The sequence below is a fragment of the Cebus imitator genome, unplaced genomic scaffold (assembly GCF_001604975.1).
Source record: "Cebus imitator isolate Cc_AM_T3 unplaced genomic scaffold, Cebus_imitator-1.0 Scaffold52, whole genome shotgun sequence".
Lineage (NCBI taxonomy): Eukaryota > Metazoa > Chordata > Mammalia > Primates > Cebidae > Cebus > Cebus imitator.
The window spans coordinates 6,585,934-6,600,137 of record NW_016107367.1 but is presented as its reverse complement, the minus strand read 5'-3'; the positions used below and the strand labels follow the sequence as shown (position 1 = coordinate 6,600,137).

At 36.8% G+C, this 14,204-nt stretch overlaps 1 protein-coding gene across 4 annotated transcripts in view; it reads left to right on the top strand.

Annotated features, from left to right (window-relative positions):
• The window catches only part of VRK1 (VRK serine/threonine kinase 1), an 84,474-nt gene that overhangs the window by 12,215 nt on the left and 58,055 nt on the right, over nucleotides 1-14,204 (top strand). The window lies entirely within an intron of this gene.

Sequence of the window (14,204 nt, the reverse complement as noted above, 5' to 3'; positions counted from 1 at the left end):
TTTATTTTTAGTAGAGATGCAGTTTCTCCATGTTGGCCAGACTGGTCTCCAACTCCTGACCTCAAGTGATCCACCCGATTTGGCCTCCCCAAGTGCTGGGATTACAGGCGTGAGCCACCATGCTGGCCATGTATCTAGCTTTAGTAGGCACCGCCAAACTGTTTCTCATCCTTGTTGTACCTGTTTATACTTTTACCAACATATGAAAGTTCCAGTTACCCTGCAGCCTTGCTTCCGCTTGATATTGTGAGTTAATTATTACAAAAATTAATCACTAGTGGTTGTAAAGAAGATCTTAGTGTAGTTTTTCATTGGAACTTCTCTAAGGACAATAATAATAATATTTGAGCACTTCTTCTTATGCTTGTTGGCCATTTGGATACCCTCTGTTATAAAGTTCCTGCTAAAGTCTTTTGTCCATTTTAAACAAATTGGATTGTCTCTTTTCTTATTGAAATGTTGGAGTTTTTAAGATTTTCTGGATATAGCCGGGCGCGGTGGCTCAAGCCTGTAATCCCAGCACTTTGGGAGGCCGAGGTGGGTGGATCACGAGGTCAAGAGATCGAGACCATCCTGGTCAACATGGTGAAACCCCGTCTCTACTAAAGCTACAAAAAATTAGCTGGGCATGGTGGTGCGTGCCTGTAATCCCAGCTACTCAGGAGGCTGAGGCAGGAGAATTGCCTGAACCCAGGAGGCGGAGGTTGCGGTGAGCCGAGATCGCGCCATTGCACTCCAGCCTGGGTAACAAGAGCGAAACTCCATCTCAAAAAAAAAAAAAAAAAAAAAAAAAAAAAAGATTTTCTGGATATGAATCCTTTTTTGACTATGTGAATTATAAAAATCTCTTCCTGTCTTATGGCTTGTCATTTCACTCTTGTAATGTGTTTTTGATGAATTGAAATTCTAAATTTTAATCAATTCCAATTATCCATCTTTTCCTTTAAGGGAAGTGTTTTTTTTTGGTATTTGATTTAAAAAGTTTTTGTTACTCTGTTACTCCAGGTTGATGAAACAATTCTCTTACGTTATCTTCTAGAAGCTTTAGTATTTTGCCTTTCAGATGTAGGTCAGAGTTCCCAAGAATTTGTTTGTGTGTTGTGAGGTGTAGGGGTCAAGGTTTCTTTTTCTTTTTTCATGTGGTTATCCATACAAGTAGTAGTAACAGGTGGCATTGGGTCAGGTGGACACAAGCCTGGGAGTTAGGATTCCAGTATTCTCCACCTTAGGTTACCTTGAATAAGCCTTCTGCACTTGGGCATATCCTTAAATCCCTCTTGACTCAGCTTCATTTGTGAAATGAAGGATTTGAATGGAATGTTTTCTGATTTTCGTTCTTACTGTGGTTTGCTGAATCTACCTAGTTTTGTAGTTGTATTGAGGCTTGTTAGAATCTTTTTATATTTGGATTTTGTTATCTAAAATATTCATAACATCTCCCAGCTTTATGTTGTCCCCAGTTCGAACTGCCATCTACAGCTTATCTAAGCTGCTGATGAAAGACAGTTTTATTGATCATGTTGGCAAGTCCAAGATCACCTGTTCTTCTAATTTTTATTTTTTTATATTTTTTGAAATGGAGTCCCACTCTGTCGCCCAGGCTGGAGTGCAGTGGTGCTGTCTCAGCTCACTGCAACCTCCACCTCCTGGGTTCTGGCAGTTCTCTACCTTAGCCTCCCGAGTAGCTGGGGTTACAGGTGCATGCCACCATGCCTGGATAATTTTTTGTATTTTTAGTAGAGACAGGGTCTCACCATGTTGGCCAGGCTGACCTCAAGTGATCCACCTGCCTTGGCCTCCCAAAGGGCTGGGATTATAGGCGTGAGCTACTGCGCCCAGCCTCTGATCTTATTAGTAAGATCTGTCCCTTGCCAGGTGCTCATCATGCTTTCTTTAGTAAGTCATGGTGCAGGACACCAATTACATTTAAAAAACAATTTAGCTATCTCCTGCAGAAAGAAGCAAATTCCATTTTTGAAAGTCATATGCACATACTATTAGCCTTACTGGTCCCTTTCTTCAGTTTCGTACTTGAACTTTTAAGAATCACGTAATCAACATAGAGTTTCATGAATCAGTAGAAGTCATTTAAGATCAGTGAGTTGTAGTCTTGGCAAATTCTCTCTTTCATCTTGTAAAGTGGCATACGTTCCAAATTACTATATCAGGTTTACATAATATGTTTGTGTCTCTAAGAAGAGTGAGTTAGGAACCGTCCTGGATGACAGAATAGAAAATCTGTCATTTGTTGGTTTCTTTGTGTTCTTAGTGGCTTGCTTTGAGGTGCTTTTTTACCCTTCTTTCAAAAGATCTGGTTTAGTTTCTAACAAAGAACAAAGCTACTGTTCTTTGTTATCCTTGCTATCAGGTTTTTCCTCTCATTAACCCTTTTTTAAAAAGCAAACAGATTTAGTGAGACATAATTTACATACCATACAATTCACTCATTAAAAGGTATAATTCAGTAGTTTTCAGTGTATGTACAGGACTGTAACCATCACCTTACTCTAATTTTAGAATGCTTTCATTAGTGCTAAAAGAAACCCCCTACCCATTAACAGTCACTCTTCATTCCCTACCCTGTCCCTAAGAAACCATGCATAATTTTATCTATAAATTTATCAATTCTGGAAGTTTTACGTAGTTGGAATCTTACAGTATGTGGTCTTTTGTGACTGCTATCTTAATGTGCGTTCAGGGTTCATCCTTGGTGTACATGCACCAATACTTTATTTCTTTTTATTGCTGAATAATATTTCATTGTATAGGTACACCGAATTGGATTTATCCATTTATCAGTTGCAGGACTTTTGGGTTGCTTTTACTCTTTGACTATTATGAATAACACTGGTAATGGACATATATGTACAAGCTGTTGTGTGAATATATGTTTTCATTTCTCCTGAGTATACCTAGGTAATTCTTTTAAGTTTTTCAGAGACTACAAAACTTTCCCAAAGTGACTGTCCTGTTTTATCTTCTTACTAACAACATGTAAGGATTCAGATCTCTCCAGATCCTACCAAAACTTGTTATTGTCTTTTTGTTTATATCCATCCTAGTGAGTAAGCAGTGGTACCTCATTGTGGTTTTGATTTTTATTTCCCTAAAAGCTAATGATGTTGAATATCTTTTTGTTTGCTTATTAGACATTTGTTTATCTGTTTTGTAGAAATGTCTGTCCAAATCCTTCACCCATTTTTAAATTGGCTTGATCGTCTTTTTGAGTTCATTAACCTTTTAATGTTCACTCTTATTTATTTTTAACTCAAAATGTTTTTTCTTTTTCTTCCATTTTGTTCACAGACTGTTCATTCTGTATTAAGCAGGAGGATTAAGAAGGTTTTCAAGCCCTTTTACATTCTCTTGGCAACAGGTTCCATTGGCAGCATACATACTGTGGATTATCTTAGATTAGAAAATGTACATCTCATGGTTATTGGAATAGATTATTTGTGGTTCATACTGGTTATATTAATAAAATGAACTCTGTTCCTTTCCCTACAAACCAGTAGGTAAAATACCTGACTTTGACTTTAATCCAAGCCTTTTATTTTACACATAAGGAAAAAAGACCTGGAGATGTTGGGTTTTGTCTTAAGTTCACAAGAGGTAGACCTGGACCATTACTTTAATTCAGCCCATTCTTAAGAAATATCAGTTCATTTCACATCACATGGCAGGTATGTTAGACTAAAGGGATACCAGGGTGAGAGCGGGTCTCTGATTTGGAGACCCTCACAAATTATGTCAGAAGAGATTGACATATACACAAGTAATGGTAATACAATATCACAGTTGCTGTGAATTGTGTAAAAGGATGTAAAGTCAGTCCAGTGCTCTTAACGCTGCCCAGTGCTGACTGGGATTTTCACCTTACTTTTTTTTGCATATAGGCAGAATTAGATTCTTGAGTAGTTGATTTTGTTTGGATCATTTAGTAAGAAATGATAACAGATTCAAAAGCCTCAGATTATAGAAGAAACAGACTTTAGAATCTTAAGGGTTTTGCACTAGAATCTAGAATATAGTCTCATTGAGTGCACTATTAATATATGTGTATCGTTTTCTTAGCTTTTTTTCATGTATTCTTCAGCGGCTTATACATCAAGTTTTTTCAACTGAATTTTTGTGTCAGTAAAAAAAAACTAAAAACTTTTCTGAAGACATTTTATTTACATCAGTGATTTATTTCGTTACTTCTTTTGTCCTTTGGATTTTTGGAAGTTGTATTTCTTTTTACTCACCAGAATTAGGCCATGGGATGGATATGTATAGTAACATGTGAATATGTTTCTGTTTGATCTTTTATACTATTTTTATGCCATTTATTTTTATGGCTATGTTACTAGTCATTAAAGCAAATATTTTTCCACCTTAAGACTTTGTTTTGCAAATGATTTATTGTGCAGTGTGTGTTCTCTTTTAATAAGCAAAAAGGCATTTTTACAAAAATTACACTTTTTATTTTTTTACAACTTACTGGTTGTAAGGCCATGGACAAATTATTTAATTTCATTTATCCTTGGTTTTCTTGTATGTACAGTCAGTATCATTACACCTTTATTTTATGGTTAGTGTAAGAATTAGAGATAATGTGTTTAAATTACCCAGCATATAGCTTGTTACACAGATGCTTGAATAGTGATGGTATTAATTGTAATATATTAGTTCATTTATATATAAGACCTATAAATTCAAATTAATGGTTAATTGATTCTTCCTGGTATAGATTACTCATTTAGGATTAGTTGAGCAAAAATAAGTGATCATATTAATGTAAGATCTTGATGTCAATATTCATTTTCAGTTACTTGTCTTTTAGAGACTGTAGTACTTTAAAGACTAGAGACGATTGCCCTTTAAAGACTGATCTTGTCTTTACCTTCAAAATATGAAGGTATGATCCTGTCTGCAGATGAAAGTATTGAGAGTTATTTTTCTATGTAGTTGATTGCAGTGCTTTAAACTTGCAGTTGACAGGGCTGACTTATGCTGATCCTAATGCTTTAGAAGCACTGGTAAATCCCAGACTAATGGAAAGAATTACTTGGCATTTTATTTACTAAAGTACTTTTTGTTTTTCATGAAGAATTCTTAAAAAATGCCTCAACTGAAAAATTAATACATGCACACGATAATAAATGTTTAAATATAAAAGAGCAAAGAATGAAAAGTAAGCTTCCTACCCCTAGGGCATCCTCTGCTACTAATTGATTATATAGCATCCTAGTAATGTACTATATGTACACGCATGGGGATACATTGTTGCACAACTCCCAGGGGTGCAGTCATATATATTTAAGCATATGCAACGTATATATGATAGGTCCTTTTATTTTATGTGAATAGGAATGTTCTAATACATGGTTCTTCGCTTGTATTTTTCACTTAATGGTATATCTTAGAGAATATTCCATGCCAATGTATATGATATACCCTATTTAAAAAACTGCATAATATTCCATTATGTGGCTATGCTGTGCTTCATTTAATATTAGGTTGGTGCAAAAGTAATTGCGATCCAACCTAAAAGCCCCTTCTTGATGGTAATTAAGAATCTTTCTAGTCTTTTATTGTATATAATGCTGTGGTAACTATCCATGTATATTTGACAGTATGTGAGTATACCTACATGATAAATTACTGGAAGTGCACTTAGTGAGCCAAAGGGGGTGTGCATCCGAAACTTTCATAATGCCAAATTGTTGTGCCTTTTTCCTCATGCTCCTACCAACCCAGTTCATTTTCTTATTTTTTGAATTTGACTAATCTGATAACTGAAAAAGTCATTGTAAATTAAGTCTCATTATAATTTTAACTTGCATTTTATTAATAAATGATGCTGAGCCTATTTGTTATTGATTTCCAGGATATACTGTTAGTGAAAGAAATCATGATGAAGAACAAGGCGTATAATATTCTGTCATCTAGAAAATGGAGGATGCAGATAAATGTATTTTATTTATTATTTAAGCCTATCTTGCTTAACTATAGGTATATTTCTGGTGGTCATGGCTGAAGGGCATTGATAACAGAAGTAGGGTAATTTGAGCAATGATATCAGTAACAAAAAATACAAGGGAACAAATTAAGTGACATTATAGGGTCACAATCAGCAAAATTCAAAATGGGAAATTTTATAGGACAAATGACAAGAGGAAGGACAAAAAAGAGGGTGATGGCATTCAAAGAGACTCAAAGACACATCAGCCAGATGCATTGACTAGTATTTGAACCCTGAGTCCAAAAGTCAACTGTGAGAAGACATCCTTTGAGGTAATTGGATAGATTTGAACCTTCTTTTTAGATGACATTAAGGAGTTACGGTTAATTTTGTTAGTTGTGGCAATAATGTATGGTGGATTTATTTTTAAAAAGTACCTGTTAAAAGTATTTACATATGAAAATGTGTTGTCTGAGGTTTGCTTTAAAGTAATCTTGGAAGGGGTTAGTAGTTGTGTTGATAGTTGTTGAAACTAGGTGATGTTTATGTGGGCACTCATTATATCACTTCTTCGCTTTGTGTATATATTTGAAAATTCTTCTAAAAAATTTTTTTCTTTAAAGCCATATTTATTTCTTTTTCTGTGAGTTTGCCTCTTCATATTCTTCTATTTTTCTGTTGGGTTTTAGTCTTATAATTTAAAGGATTCTTTAAATACTAAGAAAATTTGCCTCTTGTCATATGCTTTGCAGATCTTTTTTTTCTTTGAGATGGAATCTCACTCTGTCACTAGGCTGGAGTGCAGAGGCATGATCTTGGCTCACTGCAACCTCCGCCTCCTGGGTTCAAGCGATTCTCCTGCCTCAGCCTCCTGAGTAGCTGGGACTACAGGCACATGCTGCCACACCCAGCCAATTTTTGTACGTATTTTTAGTAGAGAAGGGGTTTCACCATGTTGGCAAGGATGGTTTCTGTCTCTTGACCTTGCGATCCGCCTGCCTCGGCCTCCCAACTGGGATTACAGGCATCAGCCATTACCGTACCTGGCCATTTTGCAGATATTTTAAATTTGTCTTTTGAATTTGCTTGTGGTGTTTTTTTAACCTGTGGAGAGTTTCTATTTTTATGTTGTTAAATATATCCGTTTTCTTTGTGGCTTGTTTTGTGTGTTGCTTAGGAAAATCTTGTCTCCGAGATTTTGAAAAGTTCTTTCATGTTTTCATGAATTTTTTAATGACCACAGTACACTTCTGATGTACTTTTTTTAGTCATTCTAATTTCCTCTTAGAGTATTTGGAAATATTTTTCCCTGGAGCCCTGCTCCAAGAATATATAGGGAAAAATATTGTTGAGTAGCTGTTCTATCAAACCTATTGATAGATTATTTATATAGTGAACATCCAGAGAATTAATTGTAAACGTTAATTACAATTGCTAGTTAATTTTGCTCCCTAAATAGAATGAATGAGAAATCTATTCTTTACTAAATTTTGAAAATATGCTGTGTTATATAAAAGTATTAGCCATATAGTTCACAAATTCTAATTTTAGAAAAGTTTCAGTGTTTGCTTTATATAAATAAGCATTACTTTGAGTTCTTTTCATAGGCCACAGGATCAAGGAGCTAGGTGTCACCCCCCTTTGAAGTGGACATCTTTTGGCTTGCTCATCTCCTGGGTCTGACTGACTCTCTTACATAGGCAGAACAGTGATCCTATTTTCTAATCTCTGTAGGAATGGATGTTACTGTAGTGTCTGTCACTTTCGGTTCTGGGAGACCTGTTGAGACCCAGGAATGGATCCTTTTATCCACTATCTCAAAAGTCAGAAACAGAAATACAGCTAAGACTTCATGGAATCTTTCCCTTGTAGGGGAAAGTGGTAGCAGTGAGGTGTCTTGGGCTTGTGTTTGCAAATGTACCACACTGTGCATTCTCAGTTGAAAACTAAATCTGTAGACTTTTGGAAATTTTTTAAGGAATAAAAGTTGAGAAAGAACACTTGATACTGTATTTTAAGCATTTTACTCACTATACGAAAACATTTTATAACCTGACATTAATCACTTTTCTAATACAAGTAAAAAATTTTTGACTAGGAAGAATTTTTTTCTTCTGAAGATAGCCACTTTCTTTTTCAGAGTTAGAAACGTGAGTCTTCACCTAGTTCTTTCCAGCTTAGGTGTGAAAACATGACTAGTGTGACAATTGCTGCTAAAGATTGTATCACAGTTTGAGTTTAGCTTAATGTTTTTCAGGAATAAATCTATGAATTTGTGAGATCATCTCTGGAAGTTCACTTCTATGTTCTCATGGTTTGCTGTTTTATATTTTGACACTTATTTTTTTAATGTTATAAAGTTACCATATAGCCATGAATGTTTTTTATACTTTTATTGATACACATAATTCTCCTCCGAGTGAAACTTGGGGATTGATTAGGTGTTCCTAGCAGGAACCTAGGGGCAGTGTCCTTAGGTTTTTAATGTTTAGTGGTTTTGGTCACAAGTGTATTTTAATAGCCAATAAATATCCTTACAGTTATGTTTCAGTCGTAGGATTTGTGGGATCAAAATGAAGAAAATATATGAGGAACCTCTGTGTCATTGGAAAGTGGCTTTATAAACTCAAGATTCTGTATTTTATTTTTCAGATGATTTCTTAGCACTAATCAAATGCAATAATCAACTTCTGATTAGCTGGCTCATTTATAAGAGGATTGTCTTTAGATGTATTGCTTTCAAATTGTTTCTGATGTAATTTAGCAAAGGAGGTGATGAAGTTCTTTGTTGACCGATAATCTTTCGTTTGATTTTACTCTTTGACTTACTGCAGTTTGGCAGGAGGCCAGTTATACCAAAATATGTAATTACTTCTTAATCCCAAATAAGTTTGAAATAAAAATGAGTCATTTTGACCTAGGGATATGATGGGATAGGAAAAAGTGGTGGTTTTGGCTCCTCCTGAATCATTCATGAGCTTATTTACCCAACTTGTAAAATGAACTGGAAAGGTCTTTTATTAAAATCCTCAAATACAGTAGACTTATATGTAACAGAGCAATTAAAGTGAAAATAAATGACTTAATGAAGTAGGGAAGATGTACCAGAATATCTAGGTCAGTGAGTCACTCTGTGCATCACAGTACTCTGTGTAGCATGAAAATGTAAAGATACTGGGGCTGTTGCGGAGTAGGGCCTTTATTATTCCAAAGTTCAACTGATAATTAGGTTGTTGCAGAAATAATTGCGGTTTTGGACCATGAATTGTAAATCATTATAAGTAGGCTCAGACACTTTATTAATCAAAACAGGAACATTTCATTCAACACGTTTTTGCCAATGAGAAATAAGTTAGTTTATTGCTGTAGTGTAAAAATCCATGTTTTGGGATTTGAGGAACTCTTGGAAAGCATTTTCTGCGTCCTGCTGGTTGTGGAAGCGTTTTCCCTGCAAAAAGTTGTTGACATACTTGAAGAAGTGGTAGCTGGTTGAGGAGAGGTCAGGTGAATATGGTGGATGAGTCAAAACTTTGTAGCCCAATTCATTCAACTTTTGGAGTGTTGGTTGTGCAACGTGCGGTAAGGTGTTGTCCTGGAGAAGAATTGGGCCCTTTCTGTTGACCAGTGCTGGCTGCAAGTGTTGCAGCTTTGGGTGCATTTCATCGATTTGCTGAGCATGCTTCTCAGATGTAATAGTGTCACCAGGATTCACAAAACTGTACTGCATTAGACTGGCAGCAGACCACCCAACGGTGACCATGACCTTTTTTCTGGTGCAAGTTTGGCTTTGGGAAGTACTTTGGAGCTTCTTCTTGGTCCAACCACTGAGCTCGTCGCTGACTGCTGTATAAAATTCACTTTTCATCACCATCTGATCGAGGAATGGTTCATTGTTGTTGCATAGAATAAGAGAAGACAACACTTCAAAAATGACTGTTTTTTTGATTTTTGCTCAGCTCATGAGGCATCCACTTTTGAAGCTTTTTCACCTTTGCAATTTGCTTCAAATACCAAATGACTGTAGAGTGGTCAACGTTGAGTTCTTCAGCAGCTTCTCCTGTTGTAAGAGATTCATGGTTGATAATTACTCTCAGTTGCTCATTGTCAACTTCCAGTGGCCAGCCACTATGCTCCTCATCTTCATGGCTCTCATCTCCTACTTCTTGAACCACCACTGCAGCGTACATTTGTTAGGAGTTCCTGGGCCAAATACATTGTTGATGTTGTGTATTGTCTCGACTGCTTTACAACCCATTTTGAACTCAAATAAGAAAATCGCTTGAATTAGCTTTTTGTCTAACATCATTTCCATAGTCTAAAAACAAAAAGCAAGCAATAAGTCATTAGCAAAAAACCATAAAGTGAGAAATGCCCACTAAAATGATGTGTGACATAACCACAATTAAGAATGTATTCCAGTACAAAAACAGCAAATTCCAACAATGCAAAAACCGAAATTATTTTTGCACTAACCTAATAATTTTAATGTATAGTTAAGATAGATGTTACCGGCCGGGCGCGGTGGCTCAAGCCTGTAATCCCAGCACTTTGGGAGGCCGAGGCGGGTGGATCACGAGGTCAAGAGATCGAGACCATCCTGGTCAACACGGTGAAACCCCGTCTCTACTAAAACTACAAAAAAAAAATTAGCTGGGCATGGTGGCGCGTGCCTGTAGTCCCAGCTACTCAGGAGGCTGAGGCAGGAGAATTGCCTGAACCCAGGAGGCGGAGGTTGCGGTGAGCCGAGATCGTGCCATTACACTCCAACCTGGGTAACAAGAGCGAAACTCTGTCCCCCCCAAAAAAAAAAAAAAAAAAAAGATAGATGTTACCTTAAATGTTGGATAGTTACGCATTTGGCTTTATAATTTTGTTCTGAACTTCCTGGCATTCATTGCAAAAGCAGTTTCGTAACTCTTGATATCTTACACACTTGAATCATTGGAAGAGACACTTTTTTCCCTACCATGAACCTGAGAGGGTTTGATTTTGTAGATGTCTACAACTGTTCCCTGTCTGTAATAAATACTTTTATTAAAGCCTTCAGAAACATTTTTTCCCTGGGAAGTTTTTTATTGATCCTTGTTTCAAGCCGATGTATAATGTTGTATCATAACTGTGTAATGGTGTTTCTGCATACAGCTGAATGTAGCTTTTTGAGGCTAACGGTTGCATTTCATTCATATTTGAATTTCCAGCCCCTAGCACAGTTCCTGGCACATATTTTGCAGGTATTTTATAAATGCCTTTGGAAAAAAGGAGTTCAAGTGTTTAATTTCCTGGCAAACTAAATTGCTATAAAGAGAGAGTTTAGAAAATCTAGAGTAAGAGATGATTAGCATGCTTCCTAGACCATCTGTCACTAATATCAATTGTTTCTACTTGGCACTGCAGACTTATTTTTTGAGGGGGAGGGTAGCTTGTGTAAAGTTAAAACAAAACAAAACAAAACACCAGAACCCTTAGGTTATTCTGTACCCTTCTGTTTGGTGGCTAAAAAGTCATTGCTATTTTTTTAAAAAAACATTGACATTCTTAATATTCAGTAGAGACGAATGCAATTATTGCTTATTCCAGTAGCAATACCATTATAATAACTGGTAGCTGTTTCTGCCTTGTCCCCTTACAGTCTATTCTTGATGTATCATCCAGAGTGACCCATTCAAAGTGCAAGTCAGAATGCGTCGCTCCTCTGCCTAAGATCTTCCAGGATTTCCCCACTCAGAGTTAAAGTCGAAGTCCTTACAATAGCCTGTGTGTTGGACATGCTCTCACCTCTGTGCTGCTTTTTTTTTTTTTGAGACGGAGTTTCACTCTTGTTACCCAGGCTGGAGTGCAATGGCGCGATCTCGGCTCACCGCAACCTCCGCCTCCCGGGTTCAGGCAATTCTCCTGCCCCAGCCTCCCGAGTAGCTGGGACTACAGGCACGCGCCACCATGCCCAGCTAATTTTTGTATTTTTAGTAGAGACGGGGTTTCACCATGTTGACCAGGATGGTCTCGATCTCTTGACCTCGTGATCCACCCGCCTCGGCCTCCCACAGTGCCGGGATTACAGGCTTGAGCCACTGCGCCCGGCCTCTGTGCTGCTTTACATCTGACCCCAGCCATTGCTCTCCCCTGGCTAATTCTTCCTCAGCTGCAACAGCCTCCTTGCCATTTCTAGAACAAGCTGGGCATGTTCTTGCCTTAACGCCTTTTTAGTTGCCCTTCCCTTAATGTGGGATGCTCTTCTCTAGAGCATCTGTGTGGCTAGATTCTCTCACTTTTTTTTTTAAACAGGTTTTTGCTTAAATGTCACTTTCCTCTAAGGCTTTAACTAGGCCATCTTTTCAAATTTTATTCTCCCCGCCCCCTATTCCCTGTCCCTGCCTTACTTTCCTTTAGTCCTTGTATCATTGGACCTATGACTTGTTTTAAGTTTCTAAAATTATTTTTCTCTACTGAATAAAATATAAGCTCCATGAAGGCAGCGGTTTTTGTCTCTTTTATTCACTGCTTTATTCCTGTCTTCTAGAATAGCTCCTGCACAGAGCATGCTGTCAATAAATATTTGTTGAATAAACAGATTAATGAAGCAGGCAGTATATATTGTAATGATGTAGAGTTGCAATGGGACTCAGTATTTTAAATTTTAAGAGGAGTATAGCGTGGTAAAAGTTATATTTTCTTGTCAAAAAGTTGCAAACCATTCACTCTATAATGGCACTACTAAATTACTGATAATTATGTTAAAGGGAGAGTAGGGTCTAGTCCTATTCTCTACTTTTTAGGAATGGAATTTGATTCATTGCAAGCCCATTCCTATCTTGAGGTGACTTTTGTGACAGAGGTACTACAGAAGCACTTAACATTTTGGATTTGTATCAAGCTTGTATAGTTTTTAATTGGAATGTATTTTGAGAATGGACTAATACATTGGCAAAAAAATATAAAAAATTTAAAAACTTTGGTGAGAATTAAATCAGCAGGAGAATTTTTCTTGACTCAGGTGTTCAGTGTATGATTTTTAATTTGATTGAAGTGTCATGAATTAAAGTGCAAGTATACGGCAAGTTCCAAACCTTGTAGAAATATGTTTACCCTGTGACGAAATTCAGAGTCCTGATAGTGGCCGTCAAGGCTGTACTTGATTTCTTGTTAACTTGATCCTGTGCTAACCTTTGGGACTTCATCTCCTGCTTTCCTCCTTTCTCACGCCACACCAGCCACACTGGCATCCTTACTCTTTGGTTGTCAGGTGGGCTCCTACCTTAGGGTCTTTACACAACTCGTTCTGCCTGTACTCTCTGCCCAGATACTTATATGGCCCTCTCCCTCAACTCCTTCAAGTCCTTGTTCCAATGAACAGAGTCTGACCATGGCCACTGTGTTTAACACGGCAGCTTTTCCCTGTTCACCTTCTACTTCCTATCCTGTGTCTCCCTTTCCCTGCTTTATGTTTTTAAAACATGACTGCATTTTCTGAAATATTAGGTAGTATATGCATTATTTATTCTTTTTATCTGTGTCTTCCTGCTAGAATGTGTTAAAAGAGCAGGACCTTTGTTTTGTTTCTTGAGGTATAGCAAGCGCCTAGAACAGTGCTTGGCACATTGTAGATTATCAGTGACTATTTGTAGAGTGAGTGAATGAACAGACCCTGTCATTGCACTTCTTCCTTAATTTGCATAATTCACAGTTAATATTTATTGCTGTGATAACTAGTAGATATATGTAATTAGCATCTGTAAGAATAACTTCTGAAAAAAATACCACTTGTAATGCTTTTCCAGTCGTGTGTGTATGGGGGCAGAAATGATGCTATAGTCATTAGGAACATGTTGGTACTATCTTGATACATCTTAATTTCTGCCTGCTTTATCTGCTGCATCTAGAAACTGTTTTCTTTTTAAAAAAAAAAAATTGTGGTAAGAAACATAGATTTCCCATCTTAATCGTTTTTAATAAAGTATACAGTTCAGTAGTATTGAATAGTATAAGTGTATAATAGTAGTAAGTATGTGAATACAGTAAGTGTATTCATATTGTTGTGAAGCAGATCTCCAGAACTTAATTTTGCGAATTTGAAACTCTACATACCACTAAACAACAACTCTCTTTTCTTCCTCCCTCCAGCCTCTAGTACCCTTCATTCTACCCTCTGTTTCTGTGAATTGTGCTACTTTAGGTACCTCATATAAATGGAATGATACAGTATTTTTTTTTTTTTTTTTTGTTTATTTTATTTATAGATTAGTCACTTTGGACATTTCAA